The following is a 25933-nucleotide window of genomic DNA, read 5'->3' as shown; positions in this document are numbered from 1 at the left end:
ATAGAGCACCCATATGACGTAGGCGCCAGGCCCAAGACTGGGCATTACAGAAGCACCCCATCCTCCCAGAGCCCTGCAAGGAAGATGTCTCCCTCACGCACGGGCAGGTGTGGTGGCGCCTCAAAGTTTCCCGAGTCAGCTGAACCACCTGATCCCGAGCCCCAGCTCTTTCAGCTCCTCCAGCTCTACACATTCCTAAAACCCAGGCTGCCCACCAAACAGGAAGCAGGGAGCATCGTGGACCGTGGCCCGCAGCACCTGTCTCCACTTAGCTCCCAGGAGAGAAGGCTGGCAGGCAGCCCCAAGACCACCGGCCGCAGCAGCAGTGGGGCGTGGGCAGGCTCGGACATGGCGGGCCTCATCCCAAGGCGCCAGTTCCCTGGGCCCAGCTCCAGCGAGCCAGAGCCCACACACTGAACTTGAAACATCTGCCCAGACCTGGGACTGCTGCAGGGCCTAAAGCAGCAGTGAGCACAGGTTTGTTGAGGCTTCTGGGGATAAATATTTTGATATCTGTGCTCCAGGAAAGGATTCTGAGCTTCAGAGATGAAGCAACCTGCCCAAGAAGGCTCCTCAGCGACCGGGACCTGCCCAGGGTGTCTGCAGCCAGCACAGCTGTGGCCTGGGCTGCCAAGGCAGAAACGTTTCCTCATGAGCCCCTTGCCCAGAGAGAAACGGCTGCTACCCCTGGCCCCAAGGCTAAAATGACAGGCCACAGACATGTGAGCCCAACACCCAGGGCTCATCTGCCTGGTGCTGGCCCCTGAATATCAGTGCCTGAGCCAGAAGGGCACAGCCCACCTTCCTCTTTTTTCTTTTTTCTTTTTCTTTTTTTGAGATGCAGTCTTGCTCTGTTGCTCAGGCTGGAGTGCAGCAGCATGATCTCTGCTCACTGAAACCTCCACCTACCAGGTTCAAGCAATTCTCCTGCCTCAGCCTCCCAAGTAGCTGGGATTACAGGTGCTCGCCACCACACCCAGCTAATTTTTGTATTTTTAGTAGAGACGGGATTTCACCATGTTGGCCAGGCTGGTCTCAAACTCCTGACCTCAGGTGATCTACCCGCCTCAGCCTCCCAAAGAGCTGGGATTACAGGCGCGAGCCACTACGCCTGGCCCACCTTGTTCTTCTTTAAGGCAAACACCGTGCCAAGCAACCTGGTTTGCCTGATTGAGCTCCCGCTCAGTTAATCCAGAAACAGGGGCTTACGTGGCCTCTGGGGACTGGCTTGGGATAGAGGGTGCTTGCTCAGGTCACCCCAGATGAGCCTTCTCCATATCCTCAGCTCACCACCGGCTCCCGGGATTACCTCCCGCCACCTCCAACTACCCTCCTGGCTAACGCTTTCCTCTCAGGCCATGGGGAGAGCAGGCTGAACCATGCCAAGGACACAAACAGATTGAGGGCAGGGCCTTTGTGTTTTGGTGGGATTGTCTTTCATGGAGGAAAAACAGGGGAATGGGTTATGCCCTCCAGTAATGACAGTGACCACAATCCTGGTGTTTCTAGAATCTTTCAGTTTCAGGGCTTTTCCACATGCACAAGTCCATGAAATCCTCGCCTGGGCTCTGTGAAGCAGCCAGGATTATACATGTGATCCCATCTCACAGATGAGCAAACCCAGGCTAAGGGCAGCCTGCAGGGACCGGGCCGCCCCCTCCTTTGCACCGTTCGGCCACCGTTGCAGGAGCAGGGCCCAAGGCTGCAGGGAGTACCCCAGGGGATGGGCAGTGAAGCTGCCGTTCCTGCACACTGCCGGGTCTAGAGGACTCTGAGGCTGGAAGGGGCATGGGGACATCATTCTTCTCCTCTCCAGCTGCCTTCCCCCAGAGCATGGCCTCCTCGCATCAGTTACTTAAACCCAGTGTGGTTCCCAGACCAGCAGCACCACCGGGGAAGCATGTCAGAATGCAGACTCAGGCCCTGGCCCGGGCCACTTGGCCACATTCTGCATCTGCTTCCGATCTCCAGGACTGTGGAGAAGCCACGTCGTGTCCTACAGAGTCCTGAGGGCCTCGCATGTGCATGTGATCACTGACCGTCCACTGCCAGGGCGTTCTTCCCAAGTGCGACCATGGGGACTCTGCTGAGCACTCCACACTGTCCTTTCCCTCGTCCGCCTTCCTCAGGCATACGGCAGTGAATCCTGCAGAAGTCTCAACAGTCTCAGTACCAGGACCCAGCCCTTCACCACATTCAGTGGCCCTTCCAAGCATGTGGCCCCAGACCAGGAGCTCCTGCGGCACTGGGAAGGTGGCTGCCCTTTGAAGGGGCCACGGAAGGCAGCACACGCCACCTGGATCCCGGGCCCTCTGCCTGAAGCACAGCTGCAGTGACTTTCATGAAGGCATGAAATGCTCTCACGACAAAGGGCAAAATCCAGCTTGTGCTTTTTTTTTTTTAAGATGGAGTTTTGCTCTTGTTACCCCAGGTGGAGGGCAGGGGCACGATTTCGGCTCACTGCAAACTTCGCCTCCCAGGTTCAAGTGATTCTCCTGCCTCAGCCTCCTGAGTAGCTGGGATTATAGGCATGCACTATCACATCCAGCTAATTTTTGTATTTTCAGCAGGGACAGGGTTTCACCATGTTGGCCAGGCTGGTCTTGAACTGCTGACCTCAGGTGACCTGCTTGCCTCAGCCTCCCAAAGTGTTGGGATTACGAGCGTGAGCCACGGCGCCCAGCCAGCTCATGCCTTTTTTGACCCAAAATAGAACCTCTGAGCTTGACCATGCATACAATTTGCTAGATGACTGTCAGTGACTTGCCTCCATGTGGGAGGAGAGAACTCCAAGGCTGAGGTCCCATTTCAAGGCATCTGAGAACACAGCCTTGCTAGACGTCTTAATGCCTCCTATAGGACTGGCAGCTTAGAGGGCAGATGTGGTCGGTGAGGGGGGCACTGGACGGGGGTCAGGAAAGTTGAGCACCTAGTGCATGCAGAACACGTCCTGTGGATTATTACAGAATCCTCCTGACAATCCACGAGGAAAGAACTTTATTTTATATAAGGAAACAAGAACATGGAGGCACCCAGACAGTGAGTAACTGGCCCAAAGCCACACAGCTGGGAAGCAGGAAGCCCAGCTTGTGTTTCTTTTTCTTTTCTTTTTTTTTTTTTAGATGGAGTTTTGCTCTTGTCGCCCAGGCTGTAGTGCAATGGTGTGATCTCGGCTCACTGCAACCTCCACCTCCCGGGTTCAAGCGATTCTCCTGCCTCAGCCTCCCGAGTAGCTGGGATTACAGGTGCCCACCACCACGCCCAGCTAATTTTTGTATTTGTAGTAGAGACAGGGTTTCACCATGTTGGCCAGGCTGGTCTTGAACTCCTGACCTCAGGCATCCCAAAGTGCAGGGATTACAGGCGTGAGCCACCGCATCCAGCTTCCAGCTTGTGTTTCTAACCATGAAGTCCCCCCACTGCCCCGATTCACTGCACAGACCACAGCCTTGGTGTCCTCAAGTGTGACGGGCAGGGGCTGGCACAGGTGCTCATGAACATCTGAACCAGCTCTGGCTTCCTTTAGTCCTCCGAACAGAAAAGACATTTCAAAATGGAGGCAGAACAGGACGGCTTTCTCCACTTCCCAACCAGCAGACACGGGTCCAAGAGAATCTTCCCTGCTGAACCAGGACCATCATCCATGTGTGAAATTGGGGGCAGAAAGGCGGGCATTTTAGCCACCAAACTCCAGTTTGGAGACTGACCCCAGCTGCAGCATTCTTACCAAGGGACCTGGACATGTTATTTTGGAAGGAAGGAGAAAGGAGGCGAACAGGCCAGCCGTTCTCTCCAGAGGGAGTCCAAGGTGGGCCCAGGCCCAGGTTAACTTGGACAAGGCACTTCCTGTTCCAAAGGGCCACTCAGCTTCCCGTGCAGGCGGCCACCAAGGAGCTGTCTGGCCTCACATCCCTCAGGGTCCTTGCCGGGCCACACCCTATTTAAAACCTGACCTCTCAGGGCAGTCTAGGAATCATGGCGTGTTGAACGGGGCAGCCGGGACCTCAGTTGTCCTGTTCTAGAGCATTCTGATGGACCTCACCCGCCCATGCAGGTCACCTGTATAGGACAAAGGACAAACACACCTTGAAGCCCCTCACTGTACTGGCGTCCCAGCCCACCTCTCACCCAGGTCTGTCCAGGGTGCGCCCGGAGGGCACATGCCCCGTGGTCTCCAGCATGTTGCATGCTCCTCACACTGTTCCTGCCACCTGGAGGAGCCCATTGCCTGCCTACATTACAGGTGCTGTCAGGCCATGCTGAAGATCCTCCTCTTGTGGCCGCCGTCCCCACAAGTCCCAGCCCCAGGGCCATTCCCATGGGCCCACTGGAGAAGCCACAGCCCATGCCACCAGGCTGGGCTCCTTGTCCTGCATGCTGAGTCTTGGCTTCAACTCTTACACCAGAGACGGCCTCCTCTGCTCTTTCTGCGGGGCCGGGTCCAGCCCATGACTCATTCATTCATTCCATTCCAGAACAAACCCTACTTTTGCCTGCTTCCAAACTTTTGCTCAAAATGTTCTCTTTTGTGATAATGAAGTTGTGCTGAGGTAGGAAATGTCCTCCGTTTTAGAGATGCTATGATGGAGTGCAGAGGGACAGGTCACGGCGTTCGTGACGTCAGCTACCAAGGCAGGATGTACTGGAATCTAAGTGCTGATGTTTGGAGGTTCGTCCTCTCTACTTTTCTGTATGCTTAAAATTTGTCAATTTAAAAAAGAACCCCTCTGCCTGAAAAACCAATTCCTTTCCTTGCCTGTCTCTTCCTGCTAAAATCTCTTTCCTTCTGGAAGGAGGCCACGACTGATCTCCTTCCATCTTCTGTCCCTGGGCCACCTTGCCTGGGCTCACTCCCAGCACAGCATCTGCTGAGCCCTGAAGCCTCTTCTGTACCCATCTTATGTCCTCAAGCAGCCTATAAACTTGCCAGGTGGGGCCGAGCCTCCCCACACCTCCCTGGGGCGATGCACAGACGCTCTGGCTGGATCCAGTAGCCTGGGCTAGAAGGCGGTGTCACCTGAGGCCAATGAAGCCATCACTAACGGGAGAAGAAAGGAGATGATGGCACCTGTGGAGAAGGGCATGTGTGGGCCACGGCGTGTCCCGATGCCTGCTGGACACCACTGCCCCTGGGTTTGGCCGGGCTTTGCTCTCCCGTGTCTTGGTGGCTAGCCAGGCAGCCCTGAACCCACCAGGCAGAATCAAATGGCCTGAGCCCCTCCCAGGAGCAGCAGGGCTTTCTCCACCACATTTTCAGAAGCAGGCTTGGTTCAAACTGGTGCCAGGCTGGTGGGGGGTGCAGTGGGCATGATCAGGTTTAAGTGACTCTCATTGTTTCTGACATTTGCTAATAAGGCTGATAAGGCCCCGGGAAGAAAATTACAAGATAACGGGATGGCATCAGCTGGGCTAGGAAGAGTGGCTTGGCCACCTGCCACCCATCCAGCCCCCAGGCCTCTGCTCACAGGTGCCTGCCTTCGTCCGACCCTGGGGAGCCTCCCTGTCCACCCTGGGGCTGGCCTAGCCTATGGCCAAAGAGAGGCTGGGACAAGATGGGGCATTAGTAGCCCAACAGGGCTTGCAATTTGGAAGCAGGCCAGGAAATCCCAATTAGCTCTCGACCATTGCTGAGTTTAGATGACAACCAAGGCTGCCTCATTATCTTCACAGCTGCAGTCAAAGCAAAGTTGGTTCATTTGCTACGTGCTGACCCTCTCCATTTAAAGGACAGAAAAGAAAGAGGTGGCCGTGGCTGGACCTCTGCATGCACTGGTGACTGCAGGATGAAGCTGCCCATCTGCAGAAGAGCTCCAGGGGGCCTGCGCCCCCGAAGAGCTGGGCTGCCCACTGGTCTCCAGCTCTAGGCGTGCTCTCAAGCCACATGCTCCTCCTGGGGGGCACCCAATGTTCCCTATTAGCAGCTCCGCTGTTACTGCAGGATAATTAATTCAATTGGAAATAATTGAACAGGCAAGGAGCTCCGAGGTACTATTTCTCACCTGCTGAGGCAGAGAGAAATATTTGCAAACCAGCCCCAACTGCAAGCAAATGCCAGCCATAGTCCTCCCAAAGTGCAGAGCTCCCGACCCCTCTCCACACACAGATCTGTTCTTCAGGTAGCTATGGAGGGCTGCCAAGTGCCAGGCCCTGGGGCACTAGGGCAAGCAGGCGAGGCGTTCAGGGCCTCTGCCCAAGGGGGCCTCCTGTCTGTGCCGCATGGACTCTGTGTGATGATGCCAGAGATGCGCTCGCCAAAGAACAGGGTGCTGGGAGAGAGAATAACCTGGAGCGAGGGCAGTCAGGGAGGTGACCTTCACACTGTGGCATGCAGGATGAAAAGCAGACACCACACAGAACACAGAAAGAAGGGCCTTCCAGGCAGAGAAGCATTGTGTGCAAAAGTCCCAAGTTCAGCCTGGCTTATCTCCTGCATGGCTCCCCCAGCCCTGCCTGTGTGTCTGGAAAGCCTCCCTCCTCTTCCTCCTCCTCCTCCTCCTCCTCATCCTCCTCGTCCTCCTTGTCCTCCTCCTCCTGTCTGGGGCACAGCCACAGGGCCCTACCCTGTGCATCTCCTTCCTCATGCTCAAGGACAGAACTCCCAGGACCTCCAAGCGCCCGTGAACTGAAAGCAGGTTTATCTCGGACTTGGTATTTAAGTGTAAGGTGTCTGCATGACAGGAGCCAGAACACGCTAGTGAGGGGCATGGAAAATCTAAATCACAACTGAATTCTGTGGGAAATGTGAAGATGGAGAAGCCAGAAGGAAGGAGCTAAAGAGCAAGAAGAAAATTGGAAAACACAGAGAACGTCATAAAATCAGAGCCAGTGCGCAGGCCACCCCAAAGAAATCTGACGGCAGCCACTCTCCTGCACGCACAGCAGCGGGATGTTCTATCCGAACCTCCCCCTACTTCCCGGGATACCCATTAGGTTCCAGCCTCCCTCGAGGGGAAGGAATGACTTCCTTTGGTCCTCAAGAACACTTTGAGTAGCTATTGTCATGGCGGCAGTCCACAGATGGGAGCTCCAAAGCTGGCCAAGCTGCACACAGCCCTGCTGGCGTCCAGCCTGGCTCTAGGTGAGGCCAAAGCTTGAATGCCCTGGGCTGGGTAGGCTGGGCCAAGCCGTGCTGCCCCTGAGGGCTGACCATCCAGTGGGGAGGGACAGTGTGTATACAACATGCCATTGTAGAATGGTCCCTGGGCTCCTAGGGGTCTTCTGGAGACCAGGGGTCTGGGGGAGGAAGAGGGATTCCAAAGCTCTAGGCTGCACTGGAGATCATGTCACCTGGGCCCTTGAGGGACCCAGAAGCTCCTCGAGGCGTCAGAACATCAAGTCTGTGGCTAAATTCATACCAGAGTCTGTGACGGCTTCACGGTGAGCACAGGTCTTTTTTTTTTTTTTTTTTTTTTTTTTGAGATACAGTTTCGCTCTTGTTGCCCAGGCTGGAGTGCAATGGCACGATCTCGGCTCACTGCAACCTCTGCCTCCCAGGTTCAAGCAATTCTCCTGCCTCAGCCTCCCGAGTAGCTGGGATTACAGGCATGCACCACCACGCCTGGCTAATTTTGTATTTTTAGTAGAGATGGGGTTTCTCCATGTTGAGGCTGGTCTTGAACTCCTGACCTCAGGTGATCCGCCCGCCTCGGCCTCCCAAAGTGCTGGGATTACAGGCGTTAGCCGCCGCGTCCGGCCGAGTACAGGTCTTGAAGGACAGGAGGTAGAGCCTGTCTGGGCAGTGTGTGGAGGGTGGCAAGTGTCCACACTATGTGGTGTGTGTCCAGAAGGCACAGTGACCAGGCCACATCTCCTCAGCAGGACCCTGACCAGGCTGTGAGACCAACCCTCTGCAGTGACAAGCAGCCATGGAATTTTTTTTTTTTTTTGAGACAAGGTCACCCAGATTGGAGTACAGTGGCACAATCACAGCTCACTGCAGCCTTGACCTCCCTGGGCTCAGATGATCCTCCCACCTCAGACTCCCAAATAGCTGGGACTACAGGCAAGTGCCACCATGCCCTTTTTAACAAAATTTTTATTTATTTATTTATTTATTTTTGAGACGGAGTCTCACTCTGTCGCCCAGGCTGGAGTGCAGTGGCACAATCTTGGCTCACTGCAACCTCCGCCTCCCGGGTTCAAGTGATTCTTCTGCCTCAGCCTCCTGAGTAGCTGGGACTACAGGCACATGCCACCACACCTGGCTAATTTTTGTATTTTTAGTAGAGATGGGGTTTCACCATATTGGCCAGACTGGTCTCAAACTCCTGACCTCGTGATCCACCCGCCTCAGCCTCCCAAAGTGCTGGGATCACAGGTGTGACTTTTATATTTTTTTGTAGAGATGGGGTCTTGCTATGTTGCCCAGGCTGCTTCCAAACTCCTGCGCCCAAGCAATCCACCTGCCTCACTCAGCCTCACAAAATGCTGGGATTACAGGCATGGGCCACTGTGCCCAGCCAACCGTGGCATTTTTTACCTTTTATTTTAGAACACTTTTAGATTTTCAGGAAAGTTGCAAAAACAGCACAGGGCAGGCCTGTGTGTCTCCACTCAGCTCCCTGAGGCTAATACCTCACAAAGCCACAGGCCACTTATGATAACCATAGCTGTGACAATCTGTCCATCCTCTTGGGCAAAAGCAGTGCTTTTCAGGCGGGTCTGGGGCTGCCACAGCTTTTCAGCCCAGCAGACGGGAGGCACGTCCTCGTCTGGGCCACTCTGTACCTGCACACACACTCAGTCCCTGCAAGTCCGCAGCTTCCAGAGGCCATGCCAACAGGGGGTGGGCAGCGTGGGCGCAGGGAGGGAGCACACGCTGCTCAACAGCAGGGAGGAGCATGAAAGGCAGGGTGCTGACGGAAATGGATCCTTCTTCACAGGGTGGTGAGACTGTCCCTGAAAACAGTTCCTCCCTGACAGCGGGGGGGATCAGCAGGGCTGGGCACAGGGACTCTCTCTCCTCGCCGGTACAGCCTGGATTGAAAATACCATGTTCTGTGCTCACTGTGCTCCCCACCACCCCCCTCTGGAACGTGTCCCGTGACCCTCTGAGGACACAGATGTTCGTGGTTCTCTGTCACCCAAAGGGAGGGACAGGACAGAACAGCACAATCTCTGCCTGTTCCAGGGCCTGCTGCCGCTCGGTTTCTCTGGGGACGATCTTCACAGCTTTTCTGTGCCACCGATCAGGTCGAATTTGAAACAAGAGTCCATTTGAGCTTTGCAGATGCACAGCTGGGATGGAATTTGGGGTCCCCTGTGGCACTTGGGGGTCAAGGGGTGTGTGCACAAGCCACACCTGAACGGTCTGCTTCAGGACCCCCCTTCCCCCCACTCCCCGCAGCTATCGAGGGTATGCCACAGCACCTCCTACCACCACACAGTTCAAAACCAAACAAGAACAGAAGTGTCGGGCTCAGGCTGCATTCGGATCCCATCATTTATTGTCGTGCATTTGTGTGATTGTTGTAGACTTCAACAGTTTTTAGTTGACAATTACTTGTATTCATTCATTTTCCAGCCCGCTTATTCTAGTTCAAGGTCGCAGGTGGCTAGAGCCTCTCCCAGGGCACAAAGCCTGGACAGGACGCCGTTCCATCACAGGACACACTCGCACCCACACCTGGTCAGACTGGGACCACTTAGATGTCCAGTTCACTGAATGTGCACATCTCGGAGATGTGAAAGAAAGCAGAGTACAGAGAAAGCCCACGGAGTCGTGAGAGCACACAAACTCCATGCAGACAGTGGCCGCAGAAGGGAATCAACTTTTTATCATCAACGTTGTAACTAAAGGACGTTATTCCAGACCCTGCTGCAGATCTTGCATGTACCTGCCCACGTGTGCAGATTGGTGGTATCAGGTGGTTTAATTTAGCACTGTGCATAGTAGGAAAAGTTGGAAATAAACCAAATGACCATCAGTGGGAGAACGGGTGCAAAGGTCAGCACCTGGGAAATGCTAATAAACGTTAATTACTGTTGTTATTATGGGACCGTAATCCTCGACTGTTGATGAAGGAAATGATGTTGAACGCCATGCAGAAGGCTGCAGAGAACATCTCAGGAAGGGACCCAAGACACCGGAAAGGGGTTCAGGGGAAAGGGATTCAAGGGGCACATTGTCACTATCTGCCTTTTTGTGCTGTTGGAATTTTCATCACGCATCAGTGTTAACTGCTTAAAATTTTAAAATTTTGAACATAATAACTGCAGACTAAACCTGTCCCAGAGGCAAGGGGCAGAGGGCCACACACGGTGGTGAACTGGAGCTGACAGGCGCCTCTGAGGCCCAGCAGGGTGGAGAAGCTGGCGCGGGCTTGCAGGCCTCCACAGCAGCCCAGCCCAGTCCCCGATGAGAAGACAAGCTGGCGTGGGAGTGGTCGGGCCTGTCTGGGGCTGAGATGCTTTCACTCTACGTAGGATTCCAACTGGCCTGTCACAGGACGCCCCAAACAGCAGATAAGCAGCAGCAAAACAGGAGGGGCACGGGACAGGCACCAGGCACCATAAGCAGCAATGTGACACTGGAAAGAGGGGCCAGAAACACTGAACAAGGAGAGTCCTGAAAAAGTGTAGCACCCTCAGCCACCAGTGCAGGGCATGAGGGCCGTGTGTCCCAGCTCTGGTGAGCTGCTGGCCAGCGACCCCTCGTCACCATGACACGGTTGGATGGAGGAGGGCAGGGAACCTACCTGAGACTGAGACGGACGGTTAATTTTTTAAAAAGACGATACAAAAAAACTTCAGGCATTTAAAGTTCCACTAAAGGCTGGGCGCAGTGGCTCATGCCTGTAATCCTAGCACTTTGGGAGGCCAAGGCGGGCAGATCACCTAGGTCAGGGGTTCGAGACCAGCCTGTCCAACATGGCAAAACCCCGTCTCTACTAAAAATACAAAAATTAGTCAGGCACGGTGGTGCGTGCCTGTAATCCCAGCTATTTGGTAGGCTGAGGCAGGAGAATCACTTGAACCTGGGAGGTGGAGGTTGTCTCTACAAAAAATACAAAAATTAGCCGGGCATGGTAGCGCATACCTGTAATCCCAGCTACTAGGGAGGCTGAGGCAGGAGAATTGCTTGAACCCAGGAGGCGGAGGTGGCAGTGAGCCGAGATCTCACCACTGCACTCCAGCCTGGGCGACAGAGGGAGACTCTGACTCAAAAAAAAAAAAAAGTTTCACTGAATACTGGAGAATTCTCTGATGCAAAATGGGTTCCTCCCGAGGGTCCTGGGTAAATGGGTATTTCATCTGCCATTTGGGATTCTCATGTCTAATAAGGGCCTTGCCTGAAACGGCCACCACCGTCCCTCCCATCCCTGACCCGGTACTGATCCCCGTGAGGAGACACCTCTGTGGGTGAGACGCTGCTCCTCACCCGCGGCGCACCCAAGCCCCATCAGGGCGGTGGGGAGTCCACCCCCATTCCCGGTTGGGGGGTGTGGGTGCCACGGAGACCCGCAGGCTGCAGAAATGCGGCCACGGTGGCCCTGCGTGGAGATGCCCCTCTCATGGAAATGTGCTTGATCCATAATTAACAAGGGGGCAAGGCCATGCTGTCATTTTCTTTTTTAATCACTCTGCTGTCGTTTTGACATGGAGACCCAAGATCTAAAATTAGGCCACTGGATCCCGCACCTGACTTTCTGAGCTCCCCAGGGCAGGGGCGTGTCTCAGCGCTGACAGTGAAGAGGTGTCAAATCTGTGCTCAGGGAACAACCTTTTCTGAACACACTGCTCCCTGCATCCCTCATCCCTTGCCCCCTTTCCCCCAGGCCAGGAGCCTTGGCTGGAGGGCGGCCCAGCGCCCCGTGAGTCCACTCTCCTCTGTAGAGTCCCAACCCCTCACTGGCCTCCCAGAAACCCCAATCGCAACCTTTTCTTCATGGAAACCAGCATGCAGGTTTCCATTTAGGTGTGAAGGTGCCTGGCCGGCTGGGGGATTAGGAAGGCTTTGCTGTCCCCACACACGGTGTCCTCAGGGACCTGTATCCATGGCCAGGAAGAAGTTAATGTCACTGCCTTCCTCTATTCAGGCCCCAAAGTTTGGGGCAGGGACAAAGAACAAGGTGTCAGGGCCCCACCCCACCCTCCAGGAGGGGTGATCTGGCAGCTGGGTGGGGAAGGTGTCCCACATCACCGTCCTGGCTCAGGGCAGTGTCCGCCCAGAACTTGGCTGCGGGGATGCAGGGCGCCTGCACACTTCGGACTTTCCGTGTCCTCCCTGTAACTAACTATCCGTGTCTTCTGTGGAGGCTGTGAGAAGCCGACAAGAGATGGAAAGAGCGTAGGCAACCACACACACAGGCCCTTACCAGTGGCCACCCGGGTCTGCTTGTGGTGCCACTGTCCCAGAATGACCCCTCACATGAAATTGTGCTCCAGCCCCTCACTCTGGATCCCCCCAACTCTGCACTTTTTAAGCCCACAGTGGCTCGCAAGCCCACGATGGGCCCGTGTCCACCCAATGGCCAGCACTAACCTGACCCAGCACCCCCTGCTCAGTTCAGCTCCCACGCGTGGCCTCCTCACAGGAGAGCCACGTCCAGCACCTTCAGCAGGTTCTCCCCGGCAGCACTTGGCAGTCAGATGTGGCCAGACGGTCCCTTCCAGCTCTGTACCCTACGTGGAAAGCTGAGCCAAATCTAGAAACTTCTCTGGACAACTCTCCTCAGTTCCCTACTATGTCCTCTGCCTGTCCTGAAAGCTGCCATGTCCCTGCCATGACAGGAGAGGAGCCGCACTTGGGGGAACCACTCGCCCTCCCTCCCCGCTGCCCGGCAGTCACAGCCCTCCCACCCAGAGCACACCCAGCCAGGGGTGGGGTGGGGGCTCCTCTGGGCAGGAGGGTCTGGAGGCTTCTGCGGGAGGAGGCACTGGACCTGAGACCTGGCCCGTGAGCAGGAACTGGCTGTGAAGGCCAGCAGAGGCCAGGCTCGGGGCCTGGTAGCCAGGATCCTGCAGCCAACAGCAACCCTTTCAGCACCTGCTCCGTTCTGTCCTCTTGTCTGTTTCTCTCACAGACATACCTTGTGCAGAGAAGGTGTTTGGTTTTCAGTACAAAGAAGACAGCGTTAGAGACCCGGCCCCCTCCCCTCAGCCACAAGGCTGTGGGAGGCTGGCCTCTGTCCCTCGGTAAACAAGGGTGCAGTTCCTGACAATCCATGAAGAGAAGATGCTGCCCCAGATGTTCACAGCCCCCCTCCCATGTCCTACTCTAGAGAGAGCTGTCGTGGCCCCAAAGGCATGAACGTGGCCCTCCGTGCAGGGCAAGCAGTACAGGAACGTGTTCGGAAGGCAGAGTGCGCGGCCAACAGCGTGGGCAGCTTGCCTCCCTACTCTGGCTGCTTTTAAGCCAGCAAACGTGAGCTGCGAGCGGCACAGGCTGAGGCAACGGAGCCGCTTCCCTGCAAGGTTTCATCAGTGACGGCCAGAGTGAATTCAGCAGATTTTTAAAATTTTTATTATTTTTATTTTTAATTTTTTGAGACAGAGTGTCTCGCTCTGTCTCCCAGGCTGGAGTGTAGTGACAGGATCTTGGCTCACTACAACCTCTGCCTCCCGGCTTCAAGCAGTTCTCCTGCCTCAGCCTCCCGAGTAGCTGGGATTACAGGTGCCCGCCACCACTCCTGGCTAATTTTTGTATTTTTAGTAGAGACAGGGTTTCACCATGTTGGTCAGGCTGATCTCAAACTCCTGACTTCAGGTGATCCACCCACCTCGGCCTCCCAAAGTGCTAGGATTACAGGCATGAGCCATCGTGCCCGGCCAGCAGATTTTTTTAAAGGTCCCACAGCACAGAAGTGAAAGGGAGCACATAGCTACTCATTCAAGGCCATGCACGGCCTCCACTGGGGATGCGGATGGGCACCAGAGTGACCACACACACATGCATGAGCACTAATGGGCACAGCTCTAAACCCTGCAGAGGGACCAACTCACTGGATTCTCATGATGATCCTACAAGCAGGTACTCCCACTATGCCCATTTAACAGAGGAGGAAACTGGAGCCCAGAGTGAGGACGTGGCTTGTCCATGTCACCCAGCTGGGAAGCCATGGAGCTCTGCAGAGCACTGTACCCACCCCCAAGAAGAAGGGCGACACGGAGGGATGGGGCCGAATTAGGGAAGAGCCAGAGCTGCCTGGAGACAGCAGTGGGACACTTTCTGCTACAGCCAGAGCACGGGGAAGCGGAGGAGATGCTCACCAGCACCTGTCACGGCTCAGCCCGGCCCACCTCCCGAGCCTCGGCTCCCACCTGTCACAGTGTGCTGCCCTGGACAAGTGCCCTCCACCTCAACAGTTTCCCCTGCAAGGCGAGGAGGAACTTTCCAGAACTGCCACCTCTAGGCCTGCATCACAGAAGAGGGTGGGGGTGCCATGTCCCTGCCTGGGCAGGGGCAGCATTCACACCTGAGTGAGTCTGAACCTCCCCTTTCCTTTGGCCCCTCCAGGACCTATGCTGGTGCTTGGGTTCCACTCAGAAGGTGGCCTGGGCTCCCCTGAAAGCCAATTTGGTCACATCGGCTCTGACCACGGCCCATCCACCCAGACCACTAAAGCCTGTCACGATGATCCCAGGGCCCAGCCAGCCCCTGTGCTGCCCTCCGATCACACAGAAGCAAATGCTCGCCCTCTGGGGTGGAAGCCACCTGTGTTTTTCTGCCTCCCATCCTCTGAATATGGCATCTGGGTGGGGCAGGCAGAGTGGCTCCCACAGAAGGAGGGGGATGCGTGGGTCCCTGGGCTTCTCCTCCAGGTCTCCTTCTGCCTGGGAAGAGCCAGCAGGCTTGAATGCTCCGCTCCTTTCACAGATGATGTGGCTTTAAGGAAACATGCTCTGAGGCCTTGAAGTGCTGCATACTGTGCTGGGCACCAGGCCTCCATGATGAGCAGAACACAGCCACTCCTGGGGAAGGGCACACGCAGCAGTCACACGTCGCACTGAAGCGGCTGGATGGACACCAGAGAGTCCAGAGGCAGGTGAGGGGGTATCCCCCAGACCATGAGCTCCAGAGAACAGGGCCAGGTCCTGCTCAACTGAGCATCCCTAAAACTCAGGAACAGGTCTTCTGACTCTCAGAGCAGCCCTGCGAGGCAGCCGTCATTGGGAGTCTCATTGCCCAAGAGAGAAGGGCCTGGCCCAGGTACCCAGCAAACTGGATGCTCAGCCAAGGCCGGAGCCTTCTGCATGAGAGCCTTCCTTCTTGCTCTCTCTCTCTCACTTTTTTTTTTTTAGACGGAGTCTCGCTCTGTCGCCCAAGCCAGAATGAAATGGGATGATCTTGGCTCACTGCAACTCCCGCTTCCTGGGTTCAAGAGGTTCCCCTGCCTCAGCCTCCCGAGTAGCTGGGATTACAGGCACGTGCCACCACACCTGGCTGTTTTTTGTATTTTTAGTAGAGAGGGGGTTTCACCATGTTGGCCAGGCTGGTCTCAAACTCCTGACCTCAGATGATCCACCTGCCTCAGCCTCCCAAAGTGCTGGGATTACAGGTGTGAGCCGCTGCGCCTGGCCCTTCCTGCAAATTTCTGTTGCCTCTGAACATGCATGGGGCTGTCTGAAGCCTCCTCCCTCCTTCAGAGAGGCCACATGAGCCACTCCAAGCAACTGGGACTGAGAGGAAGGTTAAAATGCCCTTTGTCTGCTGGAAGATCCTTGGAGTGGGAGCTTTGCTATTAATGGGGAAATCAAATGCATCTGCAGATGCCGTGGCTCCCGCAGTGCTGCGGCCCACTGCCTCTCAGTGGGAAAGCAAGGTTCTCATCTTCAGCCAAGCACAGGATGCAGAAAAGAGACAGAGAAGCCCTCAGTCTTGGCAGATCCGCAGGGGCTCTAAGAGGACATAACTTGCCTCTGATGCCTCAAATCTCCCTCACCTTGCTGAGCTGTTTCTAGGTTCCTGCCAGAGGATTCAGTCCCAGGTCAGATGCCCGCCTGGCATCCCTTAACCCCTGGCTTTTCCCCCGGAGCCTCTGCACTCAGCAATGCCCCCAACCACTACCACCCATGCACCGGCTCCCGGCCTCTGGGCAGCCTGTTAGTCTTTCCTGCCTCGCTGATTCTTGCCGCCACCTCCCCAGCCTGACCCTCACTCAGGGACACACCAGAGCAGCAGACCTACATAGAGCCGACACCTCTGGCCACCCTGTACTGGGCTCCACTGGCCCTTGTTTCTTTGTCCCTTGCTTCATTATGAAAGGGACGTGACATGCTGACAAAATTACACATGGTAAACAGACAGGAAACACAAAATGGAAGATGCTGGTGCACGCAGAAAGTCTTGGAGGAGGAGAGCCAGGTATGTGGTTGAGAAGCCCCTGCTGCCTCAGAGGCTCCTGGCTCGCTCTGGGACCCAGGCGGTAATGAGGATGCCTAAGCAGGTCCCTGCAGCCTCCGGAGTCAACTTCCTGCTCATGGCCAAAAGCCCACAGCGCCCAGAACAGTACTTTCCATTGGGGCAAATGCCCAGGAGATGTTTGCTGAATGAATAAAGAACCAAGGCAAAGCTCAGCAGGACTGAAATGGGGTGGGCCCAAGCCAGCACCAAGGAGTAGAGGGGGACATTGCAGGGGCTGGTGACAATGACAGGCCACTCTCCCAGTTCCATGTAGAGCCAGGCGTCCGGGACTGTCAGGTGTTCCCGAGGGAAAATACTGGCTCCTGGAGCCCATGGCTGCCAAGCTGAGCTTCAAGCCAGCCTCACCCTCCCCAGGGTTTACTAGGAGGAAATGGCATCTCTAAGCGAATGGCCAGGGAGGGCCAGGGACTAGCTAGGGACAGAACCATGCTTGGCTGGCTGGGCTAAACACCAGAACCCCAAGAGCTTGGCACCTGCAGTAGCTTCCTGCTGCAGGACAGTCAGAGGAGCCAGCTGGAGGCACGGAAAGAAAGGGCAGTGGAGGCTGAGCACAGGAGCGCATGCTTACAGTCCCAGCACTTTGGGAGGGTGAGGCGGCAGAATCGCTGGAGCCCAGGAGTTTGAGACCAGCCTGGGCAACATGGCGAGACTCCCGTCTCCACACACATACAAACACACACACACACGCACAAATTAAAAAATTAGGGCTGGGCGTGGTGGCTCATGCCTGCAATCCCAGGGCTTTGGGAGGCTGAGGCAGGTGGAACACCTGAGGTCAAGAGTTCGAAACCAGCCTGGCCAACATGGTGAAACACTGTCTCTACTACAAATACAAAAAATTAGCTGGGTGTGGTGGCACACGCCTGTAATCCCAGCTACTTGGGAGGCTGAGGCAGGAGAATTGCTTGAACCTGGGAGGCAGGGGTTGCAGTGAGCTGAGATCGTGCCATTGTACTCCAACCTGGGCAACAAGAGTGAAACTCTATCTCAAAAAAAAAACAAAAAACAAAAAAAATTAGCCAGGCATGGTGACGTGTGGCTGTATTCCCAGCTACTTGGGCTGAAATGGGAGGATCGCCTGAGCCCAGGAGGCAGAGGTTGCAGTGAGCAGAGATGGCGCTACTGCACTCCTGCCCAGGCAGAGTGAGAACCAGTCTCACGAAAAAAAAAAAACAACAAAAAGAAAGGGCAGCAGAGTGGACCGGAGCCTGGCTTGACAACGGGTTTGTAGTGATTTCTGAGCCCTTCTAGGCCTCAGGTGCTCCATGTACACTATAACAAGGTCCCTTCCAGCCGACACCCCTCCCAGAGCCTGCCCCCACCACCTAGCTGGAAGCACCACTCCAAGGTCAGCCCACCCAACCAGGGTCCTAAGAGAAGCACGAAAGAATTCTTAGCAAGTCTGATTGGAAAGGTTTCCATCAGCAAGTCCTTCACCATTTCCAAAATGCATCCCATCCCAACCCTGTTCTCTCTGCATCCCTGCCATGGTTGCAGAAACCTTCACAAAATCCAAATCAGACCTCGTCTCTGCTCACTTCACCCCGTCGCAGCTTCTTACGCTCCCCATTTTTACAGACAAGGAAACTGAGTCCCAGAGGCCCGGTATGACCCGCCGGGGCTGCACAGCTAGCAAGTATGCCGGCGAGTCTGGTCCCAGCCCCTTCTCCATGCCTGGCTCCAAGACATAGGACTTCAGAAAAGGGGACCCTGGGGAGGGCTGGAGGCAGTGGGGTCTGAAGGAACACTACGTTAGGACTTCCCATGCAAGCCTTGCCAATGAGATCAACACCACTGTACCCATTTCACAGAAGAGGAAACTGAGGCTCACAGAGGCTAACTGACCTGCTCGAGGCAGGCAGAACAGGACTGGAAGCCAGGCAGCCTGTTTAAAGTGGGTGCCTGCCCCTCAGAGGCCTGTCGGGGAAGGGAACCCGCTGTGAAGGGGGCCAGCCAGAGCCTGGGCACCTGTGGAGAGGGACAGGGGTCAGAGGCAGTCCAGCACTGAGCTCCTTGAAACGGGCCTGTGAATCCTCAGAGGTGCCAAAGGCTGGTGGGGCCAGATGAAGGCCAGTTCTGGCTGGTAAGGGACGTCCAAGTAGGGGTGGAGGAATTGTGGCCTCTGGATTGGGTGGGCATTTGTGGTTATCAGTGAGTCTGGGCCAGGATTCCCAGGAAACCCTAGGCACAGAGGGGAGACCGAGAACAGGATGGCAACAGAAGTGTGGGGGCAGAAAAGGCCCACCATGCAGCCCCACCCCCTCCCAGTTTCTGAGTGGGGAACCTATGGTTCAGAGCAGTGAAACGGCAACCCCAGGCCAATCAGTGGTGTGACTGGGGCTGGAGCCCCGCTGCATGGCTGCGAGTGGCCCGGTGCTCTTCCTGGCCTGAGTGGGCCCCACCTGAGTGCTGGGAAGTCAGAGGTGGACAAAGCCTCTGAGGCCTACTGGCTACTCTACCCCACCTAAGGCCTCCACCAGGCCCGCCAAGACCCAGTCTCCAAGACAGTCACAGCGAAGCCACGGCCTGACCTGGCCAGAAAGATCCCCGGTGACCTGGCTGGGGCATGTCCTTTGCACAGCACCCCATGTGCTGTACACTGTGCACTCCTTGACCATCACATGGTCAAGGCAGGCATCGGGTGAAGGCAGACAGGGAGGCCTCCAGTGTGCCAAGTATGACGGAAAGGCTGTAGGCCCCAGCCTCGGGGACACCAGAGGCAAGAACATGCCTGGGTGCAGGAGAAATGTGCCCTGGGCCAGGCCGAGCTGCCTGCCTGGGAGGCAGGAGCAGACACCAAGGGGCCGCCCCATCCTCACCACTCGCCAGCCGGGGCCAGGTCCTGGACCAGCTCTTGGCACACATGGTCTCATTTCATCACCAAATGCCACAGCAGAGGCTGTGGCAGAGGTTATCGGAAAAGGAGACAGAGGTACCTATCCAAAAAAGGGTAGGCAGGTAACCTATCCAAAGCCACATAGCTAAGGAGCAACAGGGGCTGCCTGGGGCCCAGAAACTGTGCTGTCTTCACCACACTGGCCCCGGGGAGGGGTTAGAGAACTGGGAATGGGGGCGCGGGCCCCTGGGGATGGTGGAATTTGGAGCCACATCTGTGCAGACATCATCACCTTTTAACCAAACTGGCCCTTGAGGAATAGCCCTGCCTAGCCAAGGAGCAGCATGGTGACCGGGTGACAGGTCCCAACCAAGCCACCCTTCGTGTCCACACCAGCTGCATGTCTACACAGGCTCCCTGCTGCCCTAGCCACAGGGGCAGGGTGTCCAGCCTCCCCTCGACACTCCTCCCCACCTCCACCTCACCCCACCCTCACCTACACGCTGCCTGAGCTTCCGCTTGTCCTTCCCGCTCCCAAGACTGCCTTTAACCAACCATCCCCTGGGCCCTGGGATCCCTGAACCCTGGGCCTGGCCTGACACATGTCTAGGAGTCAGCAATGTGTGTAGTGTGACTGAAGATAGCAAGGACCCCGGCCGCACCTTCCTCTCCCCTCTCTCCTCCCTTCCTCCAGACCCCACACTCAAATCCTATTTGCCTCAGGTTCCAGGGAGTCTCACATGATGGGCACACCACAGTCATCAAACATTTACTGGGCACCGTGGGGCAGGGCCCAGAGGACAACAGCCACTCCCAGCTCACATTTATCAGGCTTCAACTCTGCCTGGCTCCCTGTGCTGCACACGGAGTGTGTCACATCCTCACACGACCCAGGAGGTGGAACCTACAGGTAACCCTCTTTCACGGTTAAGAACGCCAAGGCACGAAGCTTAGCACAGTGAATGGCCAGCCACAGCCGGAACCCAAGCGGTGAGGCTGCAAGCTGGAAGCTAAGTCCCCCTGAGTCCCTGCCTGAGCCCAACCTGAAGAAGCCTGGAAAGGTATCAAGGACAAAACCCACAGAGCAGTTCCACAACAGATGCCCTGGGGTGGCTGCCCGAGGGGGAAGCGGACGGTAAGGCTGGAGGTGGGAAGAGGGAACAGACGAGGGTCACTGACGCTGAGCTGGCTCCAGGCACCACCCACTCCAGGCACCATCCCGGCCCTTGCAACAGTCAGCCAGGCAGCTGTGCCTGGGTCACAGATGAGAATACCAAGGCTCGGAGAAGCCAGGAACCTTGCCCAGGTCCGTCTTGCTATCAAAGGCAGGACAGACCTGTGTGCTGAGAGGCCCAGAGAGATGAGGGGGGCACAACCGCACCGGGCTCCCGAGGATGGCAAGGGGGACAGACTCCAGTGGGCTCAAGGACATGGGGGTACGACTTCCACGTGGCTACCTCACGCGGACGCCCCACGTGCGGCCTGACCCACAGGAAGTCCAGTCATAATATTGACACAGGCAGGGCACACAGCAGCCGGGAAGCTGGGCTGTTGCGAAGTTGGCGCAGGGCATGTGAGGGCACCCCAGGCTCCGGTGGGAGGGGCCTCAGGACCGGATCTGGGCCGGATCCACGAGAGGCGCTTGGAGGGCCTCTTCCTGCTAGCGAGGCTGGCGTTCCGGCCCATTGGAGTCGGCCGTGCTGCAGCTTGGGGCTGTTTTTCCACTTTCCTGCCATGATGCATCCGTGTACCAGGCAGTGAGAGACATAGGGGGCATGAAGCACAGGGCGGGACCAGCTCTGCACACACGGCCGAGGCCCTGACAAGTCAAGTGACTTCTCGGGCCTTCAGCTGCTGCTTCTGTAACACCAGTGCTGCCCCTTAAGGCAGATCGGATCCGCTGGATCCATGTGTTGTGTCTCAGGCACTGAGCTCACTGCAGCGGCAGCCACGACAGTGGCAGGAGTGTTGATGATGACTATGAGGCTGACCACCGTGACAGTCACAGTGGAGGCACGGTTAGCACTGAGCTCCTGATGGGGAGGGTACTGTCCCTCGCCACGGGCTGTCCCGCCCCTCAAGACAGCTGCAATCCCTTGATCCCATGCTCAAAGGCTGTTGGGGAACATGTGCCTTCGAGCAGACAATTGCCCCTGGCCGGGCACGGTGGCTCACCTGTAATCCCAGCACTTTGGGAGGCTGAGACAGGCAGATCACTTGAGATCAGGAGTTTGAGACCAGCCTGGCCAACATGGTGAAACCTTGTCTCTACTAAAATTGCAAAAATTAGCCGGGCATGGTGGCACACACCGGTAGTCCCAGCTACTTGGGAGGCTGAGGTGGGAGAATTTCTTGAACCTGGGAGGCAGAGCTTGCAGTGAGTGGAGATCGCACCACTGCACTCCAGCCTGGGTGACAGAGCAAGAGTCTGTCTCAAGAAAAAAAAGAGAGAGAAATGCCCCCAGGTCCCACCAGACCCCTGCCCAGAGGAGGCCGTTTCCCCATCCCCCTGCCCCATGTGGCTTCTCTGATGTCAGGCATGTCCCACGTCCCCACCCACCTGACAAGGAACCTGCATGCAGCCATCCTTTCCTCGCAGACGCTCCCTTTTCCATGCCTCTCAATTCAAAGGGAAGGAGGCCTCAAGTGGCTGCTGGTGACTCTGACGCCTGCCTTGGACACTTACCTTGTAACTAGGACAGCCTGGCCGAGGCTCCAAGATCTGTCTCAGCAGCAGGGGAGAGTTGGAGGGTGGGCGCTAGGGGTGCAGGAAGCCCCAGCCTGAGGAGCCGGCAGACTAAGAGCCCCTGAGGCCCTCGGAGAGAAGCACGTTGGGGGTTCCCACCAGCTGCTCCTTAACAGCACCTCCACCTCCCAGGGAGGCTTCCTGACCTCAGGTACATGGGGCTTCTGGGCAGACACCTGGTCTACATGGGTGTTGTTATTGGTGCCAGCCGTTGGTGGGGCCAAACCTGGCCTCTGACCCCTCAGCCCTTCCAATAACCGCATCCGCAGGGGCCCCCTCTCAGCCCCACCTCGCAGGGAGGTGCCATCTCTGAGTTCCACGGAAATGCGAAGGGGGAAGCCCCAGGATTCTGCAGCAAGAAGCACAGGGTGCCCCTTAGGAAGAAGGGGCAGTTTTGGCCTGAGATAGAGGAAGGCCAGAAAGGTGACTAAAAATTTCATGAGCAAAGATCATTAATAGCAACAGCAACATTGCCCATCCACGCTGGCTTTATTGCTTTATTACAACCATGCTGCTACCGTAAGCGGGTGGCAGGCAAAGCGACAGGTGTACTGGGGCCGCTGTGTGCCTGGAGCCCGGCTGCCCACACCAAGCTCCTCAGCCAACCCTGAGGAAGGGACGCTATGCTCATCTTAGAGGAAAGACCAAATGCCTTTCTAAGAATGCACATGGCCAGGTCTGAGGCCACTAGGGCAGCCAGCTCCAGCACAGCCCCACCCACCTCACCCAGGAGTGGGGCACAGTCTGCCCGCCTCCCCAGGAGGGCACTGGCTCCTGGAAGCGGGGAGTCTCTAGCACTCGGCCTGCACAGGGCTTGTGAGGCCCTCACAGGGCGGGGCTGTGGCCTCGGCAGCTTTAATTCTCTAGAGCCCCTGCCCAGCCCCTTTAGGCCTGGCTGTCCCCTATGTTCTTCCTCCTGAGTCTCGGGAAGGAGCCCTCTTGGCTAAGGTGGTTTTGAGAGCAATCCCACCAGCCCCAGGGTGGAGGCATGGGTGGGTCAGGGGGAAGGAGAAGAGCCACAGACGCCACCCGGAGGATGCGGCATCGAACACCAGGTCCTTGGGCAGTGGTGGCGGCACTGGTCCCACAGTTGCTTCCCACCAATGGCTCTTACCCCTCCGGGACTCTTACCTGCCCACATTCCACTCCTGGCAGGGAGTGAGGAATGGAGATGGAGTATGGGGCTTGGGTGGGGGGCTGCCTCCCCTCTGCCCCCAGTGGAATCTTCATCCCCGAATCCAGCTGTTTCCAAGCCCTCTTCCCCATCTCCCTTGGATTAACAGAGGATTCAGAATGGAAAGGACCTTGGGAGATAATTTACCTCCTTTGATTTTAGCCCAGGAAACTACAAGCAGGAGAGGGGACCAGAACTTGCCAAGTTTACACAGCAGGGCGGTGCAGAACAGAATTACACATGATAAGGGCACAGAGGCCAGAGAGGGCAGAGGCACTTCAGCAACATCCGGCCAGCTCACAGAAACCCCCAAACCTCAGTCTCCTTGGAAACTCCAGCTAAGTCCCATGAGCAGCCCGCTCCATCTGGGAAGGCGGGTACCCCCAGTCTCTCTTCCCTCTGCTCCCACAGCTGCCCAAGGGGGACAGTGCCTAGCAGCTGCCAACGCTGTCCTCACCAGAGGGGCTCACACCCACTGCCCATGCCAATTCAAGCAAGAGGCTGTGACATCAGCTGGACAGGTGGGACTCAGCCTGGTAGGGGTGCCCTGGCCAGGGAGGGCCTTGGGAGAAAGGCCTCCAGGAACACACACCCCTGCACTGCACACACCGGGTGGGGTCCCTGCCTTGGGTCATTTTCAGCATGGGATGGTGGGACAAATGTCTTCCCAGGAGGGTGAGCCCAGCAGCTGCCTGGAACCTCTTGCACACCTGCAGAGCCCTGCGCCTGCCTGCCAGTGCCTTGCGAGACAACAGCTGGTTTTGAAAACTGTGGCTGGGGAATCTTTGCAGGCTCCACCTCCCACCCTCTGCGTCCATCCTCAGGACCCTCCTAATTGGCTACTTCCCATCAGGCAACCAGATTCTCCATCCCCCTTCCCCCAGGACCTTTGAGTCAGGCTGCTCTGCCCCCATTTCAGCTTCTCTTGAGATCTCTGCCCACTGCCCAGGGCACACCTTGCCTGTAAGCGAAGGGTCCCCACAGCCAGCCCAGGCTCACCAGCCACCAACACCTGCAGGAGAGAGACCACACCTCTGCATCAGGCCAGTGTCCCCTTTTTTGAATAAAATGATGGAATCATCTCAAGGTCCAGCAGTAACACAAACAAGGGAAACTCCCCTGGAACAGAAGCTCAGTGTTCTCAGCCCAGCATCTTCTGAACCGGGAGGCCCAGTGGGCAGCCTAGCACTTACCGTCTCCTATCTGAGCCCACCTAAGTCTCACTGTGCCACGCCTGGCAGGGAATGGGGAGGGCGGGGAGTCAGGACAGGTGGCAGGAACAGGGCTGCCTCTAGGGCAACTGATGAACCCTGGCAGCAGCATCCGTGACACTGGAGAGCCCAACACCAGCTGCCACTGTGTGGCCCTGTGGCATTGGCCACAAATGAGCACATCCATCAGCTCCTGAGTCTCAAGCTGTCCCTCCCAGGCTGACTCCGCACTTCTGGAGAGAAAGGGGCCGCCAGCTACAGAAGTACTCTCCAAGATGTATCCCTAGAGGCCATGAGAATTTTCTAGGCAAGAGTTTCTGGGGCTAAGTGAAAGTGCTTGGCCTAAAGCTGGGAGCAGTGGCTGAAAGAGGCAGGCCTGGGTGTTTCCACTCATGCAAGAGCTCTTCTGGAGATGGAGCAGCCAGGCAGCTCCCGCTTCTCCTTGGAGCCCAAACCCTTTTACACCCATTCCCTCCTGAAGGCCTTGTTGCACTTCTGAGCAAAGTGGGGCAGAGGCTGCTCCTCCAGACTCAAGGGAAGGGTTTTGTTTTGGGTCACCAAGTAGGTTAGCAGTGAAATGACACAAAAACTCATGCCTTGGAAATTGTCCATGGAATTTCATTCAGCCTCCAAAGAAGACCCAGGAATGGGGTAAAGCAAATAACACAGCCCCGCTGGGCTGCATCTCAGTTCCTGACAGTGCAGGCCTGGGGCCTGGCAGGGAGTTTTACAGGGAGAGAAAGAAGGCATGAGAAAGTGGGGAACAGCCAAGCGGGTTGTGCGTGATCCCAGTAGAGTTGGGGGTGAGTGTGCCTGGTTGCATGGCTTCCTGGGGACGCCTCAGGGTTCCTCCTCCAGGAAAGAGGGCACTCTTCACCATCCATGCCTCACAGCACCAGGCCAGGCCCGGGACATCCACAGGTGCCTCAGACCCCACCCCTAGTTTCCAAGAGCTCTCAGTCTAGGCAGGAGGCAAAACACACACTTTCAACCTCAGTTCCCGGGGCTAGGGCTCAGCACTGCCGCAGGGTTCAGGAAGGCACAGGGAGGAGGGCCCAGCCATGTCTGCACAGAGCCAGGGCTCAGGGAAGCCAGGCTGGAAGAGCCAAGGCAGCCAGGTGAAGGCAGGAAAGCTGGCGAGGGGGAGGAAGCAGAAAGTGCAAAGGCACTGAAGTACGGAGAAGAACGTGTCTGCAGAACAGTGGTGGCTCAGGTGGCCCAAGCTCTGGGAGATAAGTTTCAGGAGATGCACCCAACTGGGCGCAGGGGGCAGGTCGCGAACGAACCTCACCAGCCATGCTTAGCCTGAAGGCCACCGGCCGGGTCCACAGAAATGTGGAAGTAGGAGGCCCAACCTACTGGGAATGCCTAAGAAAAGGGAAAGTAACTAAGGCAGCCTGGGTCCCCCAGCCTCCTTTCCTCAGTGTGGGAGGGATCCCGAGAGATGTCTACACCAAACCCTACTGCCCAGGGCCGCACGCTGCCTTTCGGTTAGGGTGATTCTGCTCACACTAGCGGTGTCCAATAGCCTTCATCATGCTGTAAATGCCAGAACCAAAAATAAATCATCCAGGGAAGACACGCTTGGGTCCCACCCAGC

General features: G+C 56.6%; 1 protein-coding gene across 2 annotated transcripts in view; it reads right to left on the bottom strand.

The window, feature by feature from the left end:
• Positions 1–25933, bottom strand: part of PEMT (phosphatidylethanolamine N-methyltransferase) — an 86060-nt gene that overhangs the window by 35615 nt on the left and 24512 nt on the right. The window lies entirely within an intron of this gene.

Source organism: Pan troglodytes, chromosome 19, assembly GCF_028858775.2.
Source record: "Pan troglodytes isolate AG18354 chromosome 19, NHGRI_mPanTro3-v2.0_pri, whole genome shotgun sequence".
Lineage (NCBI taxonomy): Eukaryota > Metazoa > Chordata > Mammalia > Primates > Hominidae > Pan > Pan troglodytes.
The sequence above is the reverse complement of the archived record's forward strand: the minus strand, read 5'-3'. Positions and strand labels throughout refer to the sequence as shown.